The sequence below is a fragment of the Nothobranchius furzeri genome, chromosome 7 (assembly GCF_043380555.1).
Source record: "Nothobranchius furzeri strain GRZ-AD chromosome 7, NfurGRZ-RIMD1, whole genome shotgun sequence".
NCBI lineage: Eukaryota > Metazoa > Chordata > Actinopteri > Cyprinodontiformes > Nothobranchiidae > Nothobranchius > Nothobranchius furzeri.
Window position 1 is genome coordinate 76,928,449 of NC_091747.1, and position 19,183 is coordinate 76,947,631.

General features: G+C 42.0%; 1 protein-coding gene across 9 annotated transcripts in view; it reads left to right on the forward strand.

Annotated features, from left to right (window-relative positions):
• Nucleotides 1-19,183, forward strand: part of adgrl3.1 (adhesion G protein-coupled receptor L3.1) — a 253,089-nt gene that overhangs the window by 6,467 nt on the left and 227,439 nt on the right. For 8 of the 9 annotated variants that reach the window (XM_015954193.3, XM_015954197.3, XM_015954198.3 and 5 more), the window contains exon 2: nt 15,659-15,734. The exons of the other annotated variant lie outside the window; for it this stretch is intronic. The gene's annotated coding sequence lies outside the window, so the exon portion shown is untranslated. The remainder of the gene's footprint in view (nt 1-15,658; nt 15,735-19,183) is intronic. 9 annotated transcript variants of the gene reach the window in all.

Below are 19,183 nucleotides of genomic sequence, written 5' to 3' on the forward strand. Positions count from 1 at the left end.
CAACTTGTCTAAAGTGAAACTACCTTGGATTTAAACTCTCGCTGCAGCCAGTAGCTAATGCATTGATTAGAGAATTAACTGAAAGGTGTAAACCTTAATTTGAAAGAAAAAGGCTTAGAAAGATTTCAGATCTCCTGGTAAACTTGAGCTCACGCTATTTTAGACCTTTCAGAGCAATGATAGGCCCATGTATGATACATTATTACCATTGGCACTATGGAGAAGTATTTTGTTCTGAAATATTAGTTATTTTCTAGAGATAATTTTTCTAACTAAAAAAAAAAGGAACTTGGATTTGATGAATTATCACCTCCACCTTTGTGAGTTCCACCTTTTTCATGATGCAACCCTAGATTCCCAGGAAAACATCATGGACTCCAAATAAGACAAGCTGCTTCAGCAATGCGCACGGCCAGAGGCAGACTGGCAATCGGGAGCACAGGGCCATTTCCCAGTGTCCTGGCCACTAAACCGGCCCACTTAGCGATTGCAGATGGCTAGGCCCGAAGATTCTTCATCGACTATCGAGCCATAATCCCAAACCCTAATGCACACTGCTCAGATGGAGAAACAGCATCTGGGACACTATTATACTGCTGCCCTGAATTATTGTCCCTGTCAGGCCCTGACGCTCGTCCACCAAACTTTAAAAGTATTCTGCTAGCACCTAGCGGTTAGCATTTTGGTTTTACTTGCTGTTCTGAACTCTCCGTTGGGTCCTTTTAATGTTGGAATGGCACCAGTTTGCAAAAGTAATCCATCTGAAAAACCAATCTCATCAAGCTGCACTGTCTACTGTGTTTATCAAAGCAGTGGTTTATAAATCTTGAGATTGGACTTTAATTAATATAAAGACAAAAAAAGTGAGAGTTATTTAATGGGGGAATGGAAAATAATTCAGAACATCTCTCTTTAGACAACCATAAAAGTTAATGGCAACACTATTTAGTAAATCTTTATGCTGCTGCAAATGAAGTGTTAGGTTTATTCCAACAATGAATTTTCTGGGTTATTGACAGTGTAAATTAGCAGCAGTGCTAACTAGTAGCCCTTATGCTGGTTTTATGTCTATCTCAACCAGTTAAAGTTTCATACGATTCATTCCTTCATCTAATGTAACCGCTTCACCCTAAAGGGTTGTAGAAAAGATGCAACCATCTCAATTTCTTATTACTCGTGCCACCTTACTGTCATGGTCTGCGTCCTGCGTCCCCCTCATGTGTTCTCCAGCCCTCTCTAGGTTCCCCTTATGTGTCTCCTTGTGTTCCCCAGCCCCACTCCGGGTTCATCCCTTAGGTTTCTGTGCCCCTTTAGGTCTCCAACCCCTCCAGGTGTCCCTCTAAGATCCCCCTCATGTGTACCCAAGCTTCCTGTGCCCCTTCTTGTCTCCAGCTCCCACCAGGTTTCCCAGGTTCACTTATTCTTTAGTTCTCTTTGTATTTATATTATCTAGCTAGTTTTTCCCTGTAGTTTTCACAGGTTCAGGTTTTCTTTTAGGTTCCTTCCTTGTTCCTTCCCCACCGGTTTATTAGTTCCCCCTTTCTCCTCAGATCATTAGTTATTTATCTGGTTCTTCTAGTCTTTAGGTTTGGTTATTGTTCATAGGTTATGTTTTATTTCCCCTCCTCAGCTTAGGCCTAGTCCACACGTAGCCGGGTTTTTTTTTAAAACGAATATCCGCCCCTCTAAAAACTTGCATCCACACCACCTCGTTTAAAACAAACTCTGTCCACACGTACCCGGATAAATACGTTGTTAAGGTCATGCCAGACCTGTAGGCGGCAGTACTTCCCCCGTTCTTAACCTCGTCCTTCGTCTGTGGTCTTCTGCAAGGAGCAGTAATTCCGCTTGCAAAAACAAACAAGCAAAAAGCGCTTGGACAGCTGATAAAGCGAGCGCAGCTCTGAGGGCATCCATGCTGTCGGCTAGTGTAAACACAGGTCGCACACGTGATGTCAGCATTTTTTTGTCGCGGAAAGTGACGTTGCGGTCCTTAAAACTCCGGTTTTGTCTGTCCACATGCAGACACCCAAAACGGAGAAAACGCAGATCTTCACTTTGGCCGGAGTTTTTAAAAAGATCCGTTTTCGTTTGAAAAAACTCCATTTTCGTGTGGATGACAGGCCAAAACGTAGAAAAATATCTACGTTTTGGCAGATCCCCGGCTACGTGTGGACAGGGCCTAAAACCCTGTCTGTGTTTCAATGTGTTGTTGGTCCATTGTCCTTGTCAGCGTAGTTTGGGTGTCTGCGCATTTGTTTCAACTTCTCCAGCCCACAACGTGACACTTACAGCCGTTTTATTCAGAATATCAAATATATCAATTAAATTTATACTGAAGTCAACAAGTAATACATTGTAAATGTTTTTGGCTCTTGTCTACATTAACTTGTTGAAGTTGGAGTTGCTTAGACAGTTTTCTATTTCAGGATCTGCCTGCTGTATCATTCATATTTTGCTCAGTGTTATGGCCATAGCCAATCTCTGCTTCTTCAAACTAAGGCTGCGCAAAGTTATTATTTTATTATTATTATTATTTTTTTTGCAAGAGGTAAAATTTTAAGTCATTCAAATGAAACCCACTTCAAAAGATCTGAATTGTCCTTGTAAAGATCAATATAGCACAAATCATGGTCTGTGATTCAAATCTCTGATGTGGAGGACTTGTTTGTGCAGTTTGGGTTTTTTTTCTGTGCACCACCTAGTCCAAACGTATTCATTAAACTGTCAAATTAAATCTCTGACATGGACCAAGACGGTGTTGAGAAGAAAATTACATAAAAGTGATTTTTACTTTAAATTTTGCTAGTTTGTCTAGGATTGGCAACTGGAGCCAATTTAGCCCAGGAGAAGTGTGTTAGAGCCAGGAATAACCAATGAATGCTAAAAGCAACAAGGAACATATTTGGGATGAATTTAAAGGCTTTGAAAAACCTCGTCACCTATGCAGCACAATGGTGGGAATATTAGGGTTTGGTGCCATACTACAGCTGGGGGGTTAATCAGTTTAGAGTCACTGATTCATCTCTTCTGCAAAATGTCAGCGAGCACTTTACAGTAATGAAAAGACCACCATCCATCTGGAAGGATAAGTTCAACTGAAAGTGGATCGTTCAGCTGTATAATTATGCTTCACACACTAAGACACCAAACAAGGAATAAAGAAAAATGAAGAACGAGGGGTTATAGAATCACTGAATCAAACCCTGTAATATCTTGTACCTTTTGGTGTTGGTCATTCAATTCAATTCAAGTTTATTTATATAGCGCCAAATCACGACAAGCGTCGTCTCAATTCACTTCACATAATAAACATTCCAATTCAGGTCAGTTAATTAAGGCCAATCAGAAATAATGTTTCCTATATAAGGAACCCAGCAAATTGCATCAAGTCACTGACTAGTGTCAGCGACTTTACAGCAATCCTCATACTAAGCAAGCATGCAGCGACAGTGGAGAGGAAAACTTCCTTTTAACAGGAAGAAACCTCCAGAGAATCCCGGCTCAGTATAAGCAGCCATCCTCCACGACTCACTGGGTCATGGAAACAGAGGTTCTGTTGACTTCATCTATGAAAGAATCGCAGCTTGAGATTTATATTTGTGAAACAAACAAATGATTCAAACCAAAATATCTTCTTCAACTTCTACAAAAAATGATGTTTTCAAGTGTGACACAGGGATCATGCATAAGCAGCAGTAGCCCAGGAGGTAGAGCGGGTTGTCTAGTATTGGGAAGGTTGCAGGTCTGATCCTGGATCCAGACAGAATTCTGCTGTTGTGTCCTTGGGCAAGACACTTAACCCACCTTGCCTTATTGTGGTGGTCAGAGGGACTGATGGCGCCTGTGCTCATTAGCCTCGTCTTTCATTAGTGTTTCCCAGGGCAGCTGTGGTTTCAGTGTAGCTCATCGCCATCAGCATGTGAATGGATGAATGATACTGTAGTGTAAAGCGCTTTGGAGTCGTCTTATTCTGAAAGGGGCTACACAAATGCATGATTTCCCTTTTGGCCGAATGAAATTCAAGGCGACACTAAGTGTGGAGCACCTTAAATTGCACCTTTATAACAAAATACTTATGATGCTGAATTTTTTTACACCAGAACCACTTTTACAGGACACACTCTTTATAAAAAGGTCTTCCCTTGTTCACACTTCACCTCTTTGCCCTTCACCTGCCTGTGCACCACTCAGATCTCTCACCAGTCGATAGAACACACACACACACACACACACACACACACACACACACACACACACACACACACACACACACACACACACACACACACACACACACACACACACGCCGAACACTCATGCATCTCCTTCCACACATTACCGTTCTACTGCCCACCATCCACCTCTCACACAAACACACAATGTGTGCACACACACATCATGCATAAGATCATACAAGCATGTAGACTGGCCCGGAGCTGTATAGCTACAGTAGTCACACACACACACACACACACACACACACACACACACACACACACACACACACACACACACACACACACACACACACACACACACACACCCATTAGAGTGCTGAGAATCAGCGTCCAGTGGCAGGAATGATTGTGCCACACTCACTCAAAGCTCTGTTGAATATTTTGATCTCTACAGGAAGGCTTTTACAATAGCCTTTGCCCCCCCCCCCCCCCCCCCACACCCCTCTGCCAGTTCAGCCCATTTAACCAGTGTGTTGTTGTGTGTTTTATGTGTTAAGCCGGTCAGCCGCGGTGTTGATGGGAAATTCTTTGCTTTGTTTGCCGGTTTACTCGCCCGTTTAGGGATTGGGCTTCATGGAAGTGAGTCATACACAATGTGATGCAACGCCGCAGATCAGATCTGAATTATGGGGCAATGAACAATGAGGTCATCACAGGGCTGGGGGCATAAATCTCTTGGTGCCGTGGTACATAAGACAGCATTTCCTATCAGTGGTGGAAGCTTCAGGACTTGGAATTGCAGAATGGTTTAAGGACTTAATTGGTGGTGTTGCAAGTAAGCACCTGGGGTGGATTATGTTTTTCATAAGACAATAGACGGAAAACTCTGAGTTTAATGAATGGCCTCTACTCCAACTGTTTTAACAGTCATATTGTAGATTACGTTGCATGCTGTTGAATAGATGGAATGTATCCTTTATCCCTGCCTCTTCTACCCACCATACTGCATCCAATGATATTTTCCATATCTTTTCCTTCTTCAGCAGATTGTCTGCAATCAGCGTCTGCTGTAATACCATCATCCCCCAGCCCCTCTTAAATTTCCTGCTTACTGAGCTTTTACTTTAACTGCATTACATACGTCTTCCACTCCCTGTTCATCTGGTTCCTTTCAGCATAAACCAGGCGGAAAGACCAGTCCCATCAAAGTACTTTGATGGGACTGGTCTTTTGAAAGCAAATTTGGAAAAATAACAAGTGTTATTTGTGATGGCGGTCTGGTGGCACGCCCGTGATCCTGATTGATATCGAATGTCATTTTCATTCCAAGTCTTTGGGAGCGAGGATATGTGCCAGGGCGTATTGATCTTCATAACTGTTGGTGTAGGAAGAAGGCCAGATGATCACGCTTAATGGATCAAATGTAGTAGTGATCAATTTTATTATAATGTTAGTGTCACATCATTTGCAGCATTCTGTATTTCACTGAAACACCTTCTCTGGAGTTCACGCGTGACACCTTTCTGCACCTTAGGTGTACGTCTCCTTTGACTGGTTTATCATGCACCGTGAGGAATCATCTAGGTTACTTTTAGCACATTCACAACTCTAAAGTGCACTGCATGATTCTAAGGCTGAGAAAGTCGGAGTCTCTTCAGATGAAAGCGCTGTGCGCCCCCCTTTGGCGTGAATCAGTCCCCGACAATTTGCCCCTGAAGTATCTTTCACATAGTGTAATAAAGTCATTTTACCACCTCTGCGTCGTGCAAGGGAACCTGATAGTGTCACACAAAGACTGATGACTCCCACTATGGCCCGTGGGCCTGCAGCAATAATTTACCTAGGCCACGTGTCTGTTTTTTTAACTATGTGAGCAGCCGTATGTGTGCTCCCCTGCCTTTTGAGCTGTTTGACAGGCCTTTGCTCAGACAAACAGTGTGATAAATTAGATTTATCACAGATGAATAGTATGAAAACACACGTTTGAGTTGACAACTGGGTTTTCCAATCACAATTCATAGGTTTAATCTTTTTTTTATTTTTATTTTGTTTTTTTTACCATGTTAAGTGATATAAGTAGTATTTGTGTTGAATTTCTGCTATTGTATGTAGGGATGTGTTGAGTTAAGTGCAACTAATTACAGTTAAATGCTTGACATTACCAGTATCGTTATTTGCATTATTTTCCCCTCTCCATTTCACTCTCTCTCTCTCTCTCTCTCTCTCTCTCTCTCTCTCTCTCTCGCTCGCACTCTCTCTCTCTCTCTCTCTCTCTCTCTCTCTCTCTCTCTCTCTCTCTCTCTCTCTCTCTCTCTCTCTCTCTCTCTTTGTTTCCTTTGGGTTATCTATATGGGGCGCATAGACAGGAGTCTTTAATTTTATGCCTGGGTAGACCATTATCTCTCCAGATTCATCATGCTTATATTGAATTAGAGAGCAGGGGAATAACTGCGGGTTTTAGGCAAACACTAAAGCGGCTCCGCCCTTTCAAGGAAGCCTTTGGATTCACCGTAAATCTCCACCAACAGTCGTGCACATAAATTCTGGTCTGTTCTGATGCAATCTCTTGTCTGTGGCAAAATTACAAAGATTAACACATGAAAAACTGTCATGAAAGCAGATGGTAGAGTCTTAATTACATCCAGAGGACTTGTGAATAATGGGAACGATGGGAGACATTGATGCAACCGCTGCCTCTTATAATAGAAATCACCATTGTTTTCCTGTGGGAAAATATAAAGGATTTCTCATGTGAAACTCACTCCTTGTCTTCAGAAAGCCATGGAGCCCAGAGACAGAAGGAAAAAGAAAAATGGAAACAAAAACCCATTCATCTATTTCCCCCTTCCTTTAGCTCTTAATGAAAGCCATTCAAGTTTCCTGTTTCCGCTCTTCCTGTTTTCCTCAGACTATATTAAAGCATACCTTTGCACTCAAACCCAGGGCCAGCTGGTTGCTGCTGTAAAATGTTCTTCGCCAAAGAAAACTATGTCACATAGATGGATTCCCTGAAAACGGAGCTCTCTGTTGACATCAATACAATCAATATTCATGGGTTGATGTGGTTAAAAAATTCCCCACAGCATTAGAAAAATCATTTAAGGAAGGTATTACGGCTTCTTCCAGTACAAATACAGTAGTATTAGATTAGACAGCAAGGTTTAATTCTTAACTGCAGCCTTTTAAAACCCTTCTTTTGCTACTGACTTCCTACAATTAGAGGGCAGGGTAAGAACAAACACATACTGTCCACCATCTTTTACTCATTTTAAACTGAGGCCTAGTCCACACGTAGCCGGGTTTTTTTAAAAAACGAATATCCGCCCCTCCAAAAACTTGCATCCACACCACCTCGTTTAAAAGAAAACTCTGTCCACACGTACCCGGATAAATACGTTTTTAAGGCCATGCCAGACCTGTAGGCGGCAGTACTTTCCCCGTTCTTAACCTCGTCCTTCGTCTGGGGTCTTCCGCAAGGAGCAGTAATTCCGCTTGCAAAAACAAACAAGCAGAAAGCGCTTGGACAATTGATAAAGCGAGCGCAGCTCTGAGGGCATCCATGCTGTCGGCTAGTGTAAACACAGGTCGCACACGTGATGTCAGCATTTTTTTGTCGCGGAAAGTGACGTTGCGGACCTTAAAACTCCGGTTTTGTCTGTCCACACGCAGACACCCAAAACGGAGAAAACGCAGATCTTCACTTTGGCCGGAGTTTTTAAAAAGATCCGTTTTCGTGTGAAAAAACTCCGTTTTCGTGTGGATGACAGACCAAAACGTAGAAAAATATCTACGTTTTGGCAGATCCCCGGCTACGTGTGGACAGGGCCTGAGATCACCTCATAATGAAAAATGAAGAAATGAAAAAATCTTGAAATTTTACAAAACGCAGGATATGTGGACATCATGGATGATCTTTTAGCGTGTGTGTCGTGAATGCAGCAGAACATTGTTTCTATAATCATGTTCTCAGACTCACTGAAACTTTTAAGTATAGTTTTTATTATATCGTTATAAAATATTCAATTCCACATAAAGTTCTCTTTTCCTCTCACTGTGGGCTTTGGATGAGAAAAACAAGACAAATCTTCATTAAAGATTTTTAAAGGATTTGTATGGATAAAATGTAGAAAACACACGTATTTTAAGGTAAAACAAGCTAACACAGCTTGAATCTGAACCCTGAACATGTATTCTTTCCAAAGGACGGTTCTGAGCCCTCTCTTGGCTAAATTGGACAAATGAAATTTTTTTCATCCAGTTGCTGCTTTACTAATGAATTCTATAGAAATGTGTTAATTTGTGCGCTCTAAATGCTGAAGAAGGAATTGCAATTTAATGAACAATTCCTTTTTCTGAGGTGGTTCACTCCTGATGTCTGTACGGACGTTTTGGTGGCTGCATCTTTGATCTTTCCTTTCCTTTCACCAAGTAAACGAGCCCTAACGAAAAATCTCATTCCTAGCCGCGTTGCACAAACCTTGCCCTTCACCGCCTCTCTTCTGCATCCAAACCCATTTCGGTTCCACCTCTCTTGCTCCATTCCTTATGCACTGATGCCACCATTGGTACCAAACTCAATGTGAATAATGTATACTGCCATGTGAGAGAAACGAGAGACAAGCATGGACGGAGCGAAGGTGCGGGAGCTTATCCTTTAATTTATTCCTCACCCGTTTTTAACTGGAGTGCTGGCATGCTCTATTTTTTTTTTATTTTATTTTTTTTACATTTTGCATTTGCATGCATAAAAAACATTGGAATATTTTAATGTACACTACATTGAACTGAAGTACACACAACTTCCTGTGATGAGTAATATAGTGGAGTAACATTACATCACTTCCTTTTCCCTCAAACAGCAGATAATAAACACTTGAATCATTCTGCAGTTGATTAAAACAAACTGCATTATTATGACTAATAGTTGGTGCATCATGATTATGCATAGCAAATGTTTAGTAATAAGCTGATGTTGCTTAATCTGACCTAAATGGTGTCAGGATGGCTGGACTTGAATAGAACATCTATTTTTCTCTTGCAATCAGCAGACGAACAGAGCAATAGAGTTATTGCTAGATACATCCAAACTATATTTTTCCAAACAATGTGCAAAAAACATTTAACTACTTTCTTTTTTTTTTTGTAGTTGAACTTGTTGATGCCAAGTACAGATATTACTAATAAATGCCATCATAGGGTCCATGCCTCGGCTCCTAACTTGTTATGAGAGACATGGTTCAATACAAACCTCAACACGAGGGCCATGGTTTGGAACGTACCTTGATCTAAGGGTCGTGGTTTGACGCTTACTTCAATAAGAGGGTCACAGCTCAGTATGTTCCTCCATATGAGGGTCATGGTCTGGTACATAAATTGGTTTAAGGGGCACATTTTGATATGATGTGAGAATCACAGTTCACAATATACTTCAGATTGAAGGGCCATGGTTTATCAAATTGAAGCAAATACAAAATTATATTTTCAAAAAGACAAATCCCAGAAGGAAAAAAATAAATATAAAAAAACATGACTGTTGCTGATGGTGAAGGTCAAATACTGTAAAACTTGGTCAGATGTTCACACTTTGTACCTGGACTCTTTATGGACTCCTTCAGGCCATGTGCCAAACAGAAATTTGGATGAAAGCAATATTTTTATTTTCAGAGGGAAATACAACAAAATGCATTTATTAAAATAAAAACAAAACAGATACAGCAACCTTGCTTAAGTTAATTTGAATTTGACTTGATGCAAAATAAGAATCAGTGAAGAAGTAAGTATTAAGTAGGGATGTGTATTGGTGAAATTCTGGCAATACGATATGCATCACGATACGGGGAGACGATACAATATACCACGATATATTGCGATACATTCAGCCAGACAATAGTAGCGATTTTTTTAGACTGAATCTATTGTAGGAAATTTGAATAAACTACCCAAACTGATACTTAACATGTTTTTCGTGATGTATCTGAACCATAATAAAGAGATTTACATTTCAATAGTGGAAACAAAACCCACAGCACACTGCTGCCAACTAGAAGTCGGCTTTTGAATTGCACCAAAGGAAATGAAAATACACAAATGTTTGCATGTGAATTCTTCCCAAAATTCGATACACGGCTTTTGAATATCGATATAATATTGCCGGAAACAATATCACGATATATTGCCATATCGATATTTTCTTACATCCCTAGTATTAACTAGTAGTAAGTACATTTTATTTATATAGCGCTTATCACAAACATAGAGTCACAAAGTGTGTCACATAGATCAAAACAAAATAAAACATAAAGTCATGAAATCATAATGATCTACAAACAGAAACTGATTAAAATCAGAAAAATTAAAGTCATAAAATTATTACATTTCATAAACAGATTACTAATTTGAGTTAAACATAAGAAAACAGTTTTTATGTAAAAGCAGTTTTAAATAAAATGGCCTTTAGCTGTTTTTTGTTTTTGTTTTTTTAAGTGTCCAGACTGTCATACAGGAAGATTGTTCCAAAGTCTGCTCCAAACAGTCTGGAAGGAGCGATCATCTCGACTTTTATATCTAGTCTTTGGAACTTCTAGAAGGTTCTGATGTGTGGACCTGAGGGCTCGGGTTGGAGCATAAAGCCTGATTTATGCTTCTCCGTCAGCTCCGCAAGGGACAGACACGCACGGATTGACGGAAGCGTTTTGCTCTCATACTTCTCCGTCTCCTGGAATGTTGCAAAGAAATTCCCCGGCAGGACAACAGAGGGCGTAGCGCTGTTCTGTGGTATCCTGTCATGTACCGGTCCAAGATAGTGTGTTTATATTGTGTTTTTTGTATATAAGAGACTTTTTAACACGGACAAATTTGTCTCTCATCCTCCTCCACCTCTTCATTGCTCCCCACCTCTAAACCCACGTTTCCTGTCATTTCCGTCCACAAATAAAACGCTTGCTGCGCATCTTTTCACTCCTCCAGTCACGGGGAATTAAACATTCATGTTTTTAGAGTTTTTTCGCGAGGTATTCCTCAAGCTTCTCCGTGTCTGCCGCTAGTTATCCTCGGCTCTCTGTGTTTTTGAGGGCGCAATGGTGGCGCTGTAGACAACAGCGGCGTCCTGACCAATCACAAGCTTGCGTTGTCCGTCTCGACTGACGGATGTTTAGAAAAGAGAGCTCGACTCCGTTCGTCCTTGCGGAGCTCTCCGGCAGCTCCGCAAGGATGTTGCATGTCTCTGCACTGACGCAGACGGAGAAGCATGAATCTGGCTTAAGGCTTTAACAGTTCAGTAATATAGGGAGGAACTTGAAGAAGAAGAAAAAAATATCATTTCTATAGCGCCTCTCAAGATAAAAATGACGAGGCGCTTCACAAAAACAAAAAAATTGTAAAAATATAAAAAAGCATTTAGAAAATGTTTAAAATTATATTTAAAATGAGCAAAAATAGGCAATTGTGATTAAAAAAATGTTAAGAAAGAGAGAGAGTGAACAGGAAAGAGGGAAATCAGTGGATCCTGAGGAAGGTGGAATAGGTGGGGAGAGCAGAATAAAGAGAGAGAGGTGAAGAAGGTCATACAAAAGCCAGCTTGAACAAGTGAGTCTTCAGCTGCTTTTTAAAGGAGACCACTGAGTCCACTGATCTCAGGCTCAGGGGAAGAGAGTTCCAGAGTCTGGGGGCCACAGCAGCAAATGATCTGTCACCTTTGACCTTTAGCCTGGTGCTGCACAACCAGTAGGCTTTGATCACTGGACCTCAGGGACCTGCTGGGGGTGTAAGGACTAAGAAGATCACCAATGTAAGATGGTGCTTGTCCATGTAAGGGCCTATAGACCAGAACCAGGATCTTGAAATGAACCCTGAAGTTGACTGGCAGCCAGTGAAGCTGGAGGAGAAGCGGGGTGATGTGGGTGTGTTTGGAGGACTTGGTCAGAAGCCGAGCACAGGCGTTCTGAACCACCTGTAGACGGTTCAGGGAGGTTCTGCTCAGACACGTGAAAAGAGAGTTACAGTAGTCTAAGCGTGAGGAGATGAAGGTGTGGAGAACTGTCTCAAGTTCAGAGTGGGACAGAATGGGACTCGGCTTAGCAATGTTCCTGAGATGGAAGAAGGAAGAGCAAACAAGAGAACTGACATGAGAATCCAGGGTGAGAGCCGGGTCAAAGGTCACCAAGATTCCTGACAGAAAGTTTGGTGTGAGAAGCAAGCTGACCAAGAGAGTCTCTGACTTTGGGAACCAGCTTGAACTTGATCAAGTAGAGCCCTGAAAGTTAGAGTCCAGTGAGACCTGGAGAGGTGTGGTTGGGAGGCACGGCCCCCTTGATCTTAATTTCAGTCGTGCTTTGTTATTGGACTTCTGTGCTAGTCACAGCTTGTCCATAATGAACGCCATGTTCAGGCATAAAGCTATCCATATGTGCTCTTGGCACCAAGTTACCTTAGGCCACAGCTCGATGATCGACTTTGTTGTCTTTTTGTCTAATCTGTGGCAGCGTGTCTTGGTGTCTAAAGTGAGAGCTGGAGCTGTCAACTGATCACTACCTGGCTCAGATGGTGGGGGAGGATGCTGGTCACGTGGACATCAGTGTCATGAGCAGAACTCAGAAGACCCGTGAAGACGCCAACACAGTAAAAATATATTAAAAAAAAATCTTTTATTTTAAGCAGAGTTACCAGGAGGACGAGGCTGGAGACAGAGTCTGTAGGCAGGCTAAGGTCAAAATGGCAGGCAGAATACAAGGCAGGGGCCAGGCAAAGAACGAGGTCCGGAGGCAGAGATGAGGCAGGGCGAAACGCTGGAGAAATCACTGGCAGGGCTGTAATAATCTGGCAGAGACTGGATAGGTGGATGGTTCTTTTATAGCAGGGGAAGCAGGTGTGTGAGATGAGCTGAGGAGTCAGGAGCAGGTGAAGTGGATGAAGCTGATGACAGGAGCAGGTGAGAAGAATGGAGTTGATTGTGGTTGCCAGGGAAACAGAGGTTGTCAGGAGCTTGGTGAAGGGACCAGGTGAGCTGAATGTAGGTGAAATGAGGGTGAAGGATGGGTGTCATGACAATCAGGGGCAGTTCCACTGGACTGGCATACTCAGTGGTGGTTCCCCTATTTAAAAAGGGGGGCTGTAGGATATGTTCCAACTACAGGGGTATCACACCCCTGAGCCTCCCTAGTAAGGTCAATTCAGGGGTTCTGGAAAAGAGGGTCCATCTGATTGTCGACTCTTGGATTCAGGAGGAGTAATGTGGTTTTTGTCCTGGCCGTGGAACACTTTACCAGCTCTATACCCTTAGGGGGGTCCTGGAGGATGCGTGGGAGTTTACCCATCCAATCTACAGGTGTTTTGTAGATTTGCAGAAGGCGTTTGACTGCCTCCCTCAGGGGGCCTTTTGGGGTACTTCTGAAGTATGGGGTACCAGGACCTTTGATATGGGCTGTTAGGTCCCTGTATGACCGGTGTCAGAGCTTGGTCCGCATTGCCGGCAGTAAGTTGAGCTAGTTTCCGGTGAGAGCTGGACTCCGCCAAGGCTGCCCTTTGTCACCGATTCTGTTCATAACTTTTATGGACAGGATTTCTAGGTGGTGAGAGGATCTCTGTTGGTGGCCTGAGGATCAGGTCAGTGCTTTTTGTAGATGATGTGGTCCTGTTGGCTTCATCAGAACGTGATCTTCAGCTTTCACTGGAGCGGTTCACAGCCAAGTGTGAAGCATCTGGGATGAGAATCAGCTCCTCTAAATCTGAGACCATGGTCTTGAGTCAGAAAAGGGTAGAATGCCATCTCCGGGTCAGGGGGTCTTGTTCACGAGTGAGGGAAAGCTGGAGCTCAAGATCGACAGGCAGATTGGTTCTGTGTCTGCAGTTATGCAGGCATTGTACCGATCTGTCGTGGTGAACAGAGAGCTGAGCCAGAAGGCGAAGCTCTCTATTTACTGGTTGATCTACGTTCCAACCCTCACCTATGGTCACGAGCTTTGGGTAGTGACTGAAAGAATGAGATCGTGGATACAACAAGCGACCAAAATTTATTTTCAGGGTGGCTCGGCTCTCCCTTAAAGAGATAAGGTGAGAAGCTTGGTCGTTCGGGAGGGACTCAAAGTAGATCCACTGCTCCTCCACATCGAGAGGAGCCAGTTGAGGTGCTTCGGGCATCTGATTAGGACTCCCCCTGGACATCTCCCTTTCTGGGCACGTCCAATGGGGTGGAGACCGAAAGGAAGACCCAGGCAACGCTGGAGGGACTGTCTCTCGCCTGGCCAGGGAACACCTCGGAATTCCCCCAGAAGAGCTGGCCCAAGTAGCTGGGGAGAGGGAGTCTGGGCCTCTCAATTTAAGCTGTTGCCCTTGTGACCTGACTCTGGATAAGTGGAAGAAAATGAATGGATGGATGGATTGTTGGAAGCAGTTGTGGCATCATTTAAATAATTGTTTGATGCTGCATGGTATATGCACTGGTACAAGCTAAAGAATAAACTGGTTTTGTGTTTTCGTTGTACCTGGATGTGTTGCTCCGGTACAAACCCGTTACACAGCAGAAGTCAAATTTTTGGTCAGATTTTTGTGTATGAACGGTACACTTGCTCTTGAAAGCTTGGATGTTTCTTTCATAGCAGTCAGACAAAGGCTGATAGAAAATCCAAGGCCAAGCAGAGATATGCCATTTACTGGGCTTAATCGTGTTTTTTCCCCTGGAAACAGCAGCATGCTTATTGACTGCAGTGAGCTTGCCAGCAGATGTGCACGAGAAAAAGAAGTCTGTGCGTCACTTTGGCCACACGACAAAGCACTTCAAATGGACACACTGAGATGTGGCTGCAAAGTTTATTCTTAAAGGAACGCGGTTAGGGGTGAAGAGAAAGACTGAGGGCGCTCAAAAACGCAGCAGATCTTGTTTTAAATAAAAAAGAAAGCCCGTGAAGATAAAAAAAGGAGAGGAATGACGTTTGTGTGTGCAATAAAATCAAATTCAGAGGTGGAAAAAAAGGTTAAATGGCACAAATAGAAAAAGAGGCGAGCCTTTTCTAAATTTGAATGATTACCTTTCTTCATCCCTGAAACAGAGCTGACAATTCCCCTTGTCCCTGGCTTTTGATGCTGACATGCTAATCATCTAAACCAGTTATCATGCCATGAGAGAGCTTTTTTCACTGGAAGCTGCCAGCAACAGCAGAGATAAACCATTATAGTTTCTGATACCTCGACACTTAAGGGGTCATTATGAGGCAGATCACACATGTACCCACGGGTGTAGACACATAACAACACCAAACAAGCAATCATGAGCCAAAGTGGCTTGTGAACTGTCTGCTTCTCGTGTTGGAGTGGGTTATGGCTATTCACACAGTCTGGATGGGGCCATTATTCACATGGCACCCCACATTCACCACATATTGTAGCTATCTGTCTCTATTGTGAGAAATGACAGTTCAGTGAGCTTGAATAACCCATCCCCCCCTTGTGTTTCTCTACCTCCTCCCAATCGTTCATCTCCTCAGGTCTAGGACATCCAGCTGCCTCTGAGATGTGACTCTGCCGTTTGATTTCACTTCGACAAAAGAAAATATACAAAAGGTAGGAAAGTGTGAACGTGTGTGTGTGTGTGTGTGAGAGAGAGAGAGCGAGCATAAATACACACCATCCATCTCTAACTTTAAACCTATTTACCCAGGCTGTTGGTCAGAACACGTCCTTTTTAACAGCAGGCATATTCAAGCCTGAAGGGATCGCCACGTAAATACTTACACACAGCTGGTCTAGTGTTTTTTTTTTTTTTTTTTTTTGCAGACTCCACAGTATACATTTTGCTTTTTCAGAACCCAAATGCGACCCGGCATTTTCCCCCGAGATCTCAGGGTTCCATCTGTGCCAGGAAGTGCTCTAATTGGCCCGACAAATGTGTCCTCTGAAAGTGCTAATCCAATCTGATTTGACCAAGCTTCAAAAAGAATATGGAAGAGCACACAATATGCAGCGGGCATAAAGAGAAGCGAGGAGAGAAGAAGGGGACGGGATCGAGTGGGATTAAAGGTGCACAGACAAACGAGCGCCGTTCAATGTCGGGATTAATTGCGATCAGCCTGCTGTTCATTGAAGACATCAGCGGGAGTTTAACCACAAACTCAGACCTTCATCTGCCCATGAAGCCACTCTCTTATTTACAGTGTATTTACAAGCTGAGCAGGACCTGTAAAATGTCAAATTTACGAGCTCCTTTTTAATTAGGAATACTGACTCCTAGAGTTGGCTGATGAATTGCACCTGTGATTTATTGGCAATTGGGGGGGGGGGGGGTGCACTTGTTTGATATTGACACACGTGGCAGGGTGCTGTAGTTGACATTCGTTTTGCACTAAGAGGAGAAATATATTGCATTTTTGTTGTATGAAAACCGAGGGGTCACGTTTTCATGTGCTATCCTATTCTTCATTGATTGAGTTGGCTGCGAGAAATCTGAATATGAGAGCTGGCTCTTTCTCCTTCTGCCTGAATTCACAAATGTTTTATTTAGTTTCTGGGAAGTTGGTGAGGTTTTACTGGCTTAATGGTCAAGGATACTGCACTCAGGATGCCTACCGCATGGAAAGAAAGTGCAAAGGACTGCATGGCAGGAATATTTGGAAATGATAAAGAATCTCAAGGCTTGTTTAGAGTCACAGAGGACACGCTGTTGTTTTCTATCTGAGCACAAGTTTTTAATCCAAGTTACTTTCTGTTTTTTTAATCTCTGTTTATTTATTGGTCTGAATTTTGTAAGGATGTATGATCTACATAATTTTTTGTGCATTCATTTAACCCTGTCCAGTGTGTGCCACCCAGCATGCTCGCCTTCCTTGTCCCTGACTCTGAATGCCTTGCCTTGTAATCTGATGTTGTGATATCAAGGCCGCATTTTGTCTTTATTTCAGCGAAACAATGAGTAAAAAGAAAGAACAACAGGAAATGGGATATGTCACTCTTTGTGTGTGGGATATGTTCCTTTCTCTGAGTGAAACAGGTGCTTCCTGCACAAAGACACACACACACACACACACACACACACACGCATGCACACACAACCTTCATTTACCACATGAGTAATGAGAGCTCAGATTGAAACACAATCCATGTTGTTTTCTAAAACAATGATCTCATGTTGAGTGAGTTCCATAGCAGCACAGTAGACATCTTTATAGACAGATAAGCAGACGGACGCTCTTTAAGACATGCTCTTACACAATACACGCGGTCTTACTACTTTAAACTCAATTAGGCTGTGTGCATACAGAAGAATCAACACAATTATATATAAATGGACTTTAAAAGAACCAACATCTACAGACACAATGCAAAGAACTGTCAAAATTATTGTTATTTTTTGTGTGCAAATTGTCAAATGTGGGCCTGCAAAATTTTCAATCATGAATCATGAAAAACTCAAGGATCAGCCATATTTAAAATTAAAAAAGCGATAAAATGAATTTTTGTGAGAGGTACATGTTAAAAAGCCTTTTTACTTCCAGTATGGAAGAGAAAATAATGAGCTTTGGCAAAATGGAGCTCTATGTGAATGTGAGAGTGCACATTCTGCACCCTGAAGGAACCTGAGAGTAAACTGTCCTTCCTATGACAATGAGAGCCACTTTAAAAATAAAAGACAAAAATGTCCAATTTTTTTAAGCATGAATGCAATTTTTAGTAACAAAAATAGTTGAAGGAAGTTGAGTTATTAAATGTAGTGTATGTGACATTATCACAATAATGCTAAACACATCAGTGTATAACATCAGCAAATTATGACATCATAAAATGAAGGTAAAAAAAATAAAAACCCATCCATCCATTCGTCCATTTTCATTTGCTCATCCGGGGTCGGGTCACGGGGCAGCAGCCTAAGCAGAGGGTGTGAGAGGTCCAGACATCCTTCTCCGTGATCTGGAGAAAGCATTGTAACCTTTTCTGGCTCAACACCATGGTCTCAGATTTGTAGACATTAATTTAATATGAACCGTGATTGCATTATTGGGTGTATCTGAGATATTTGCTCAAAGGGGGCTGGGTTTACTCATTTAATCCCAGTGTTGTGCATGTGGAAAGTTTCTGCAATCACATCTACTCCACGTGATGCACCACTACCGATTCTGACTATTAGGAGGACACATATTTACTCCATGGTAAACAACTTCAAAATGTTTATGACTCTTTGCACCACAAAATGAATGATTTTGGAAGCGATTTAGATTTTGATGGTAATTTTAATAAAGAGCCATTGACTGATTGTAAATACTATAGTGACGAGGAGTTTAAAGAGATCAATATGGTGGGAGCCTTCTCTGTCATTTATTTCAGTTGTAGAAGTTTGCATAAAAACTATGATAAGGTTAAAGAGTATCTGAGTCACTTACCAAATTTTTCTGTTATTGCTTTCTCAGAGACGTGGTTGGACAATGAAAAGGGTTCCTGTGTGGAAATCGAGGGATATGAATTATTTACTTTAAATAGGAACAAGAAAAAAGGTGGTGGGGTTGCACTGTATGTGGATATAAACCTGAGGTGTAAGTCATGTGACAAAAAGACAATTATTACTGATGAGGTTATGGAGTGTATCCGTGTTGAAATTGCTATTGAAGGAACTAAGCCCATCATTGTTAGTTGTTTGTCTAAATCCTTTTAATCAGGAAGTCGGTAGCTTGTTTGTAAGTTTAAACAAGGATCATATTGTATGTGGTGACTTTAACATTGACCTTCTCAACCCTCATGATAACTTACAAATATCTAATTTTATTACAACAATGTACAGTAATAACCTTCTCCCACTTATCCTTAAACCTACTCGAATTACAACTACAACTGCCACACTGATCGACAATGTATTCGCTAATGAGATATCCAGACAAATTACAGCGGGATTACTAGTTAATGATATAAGTGACTATCTACCGGTATTTAGTGTTTTTCATCAAATAGTACATTATGCTCAAAATCCTGAAACGATTACACAGAAATTGGTTCGACGTAGAACACCCGAAGCCCTGGCTGCATAC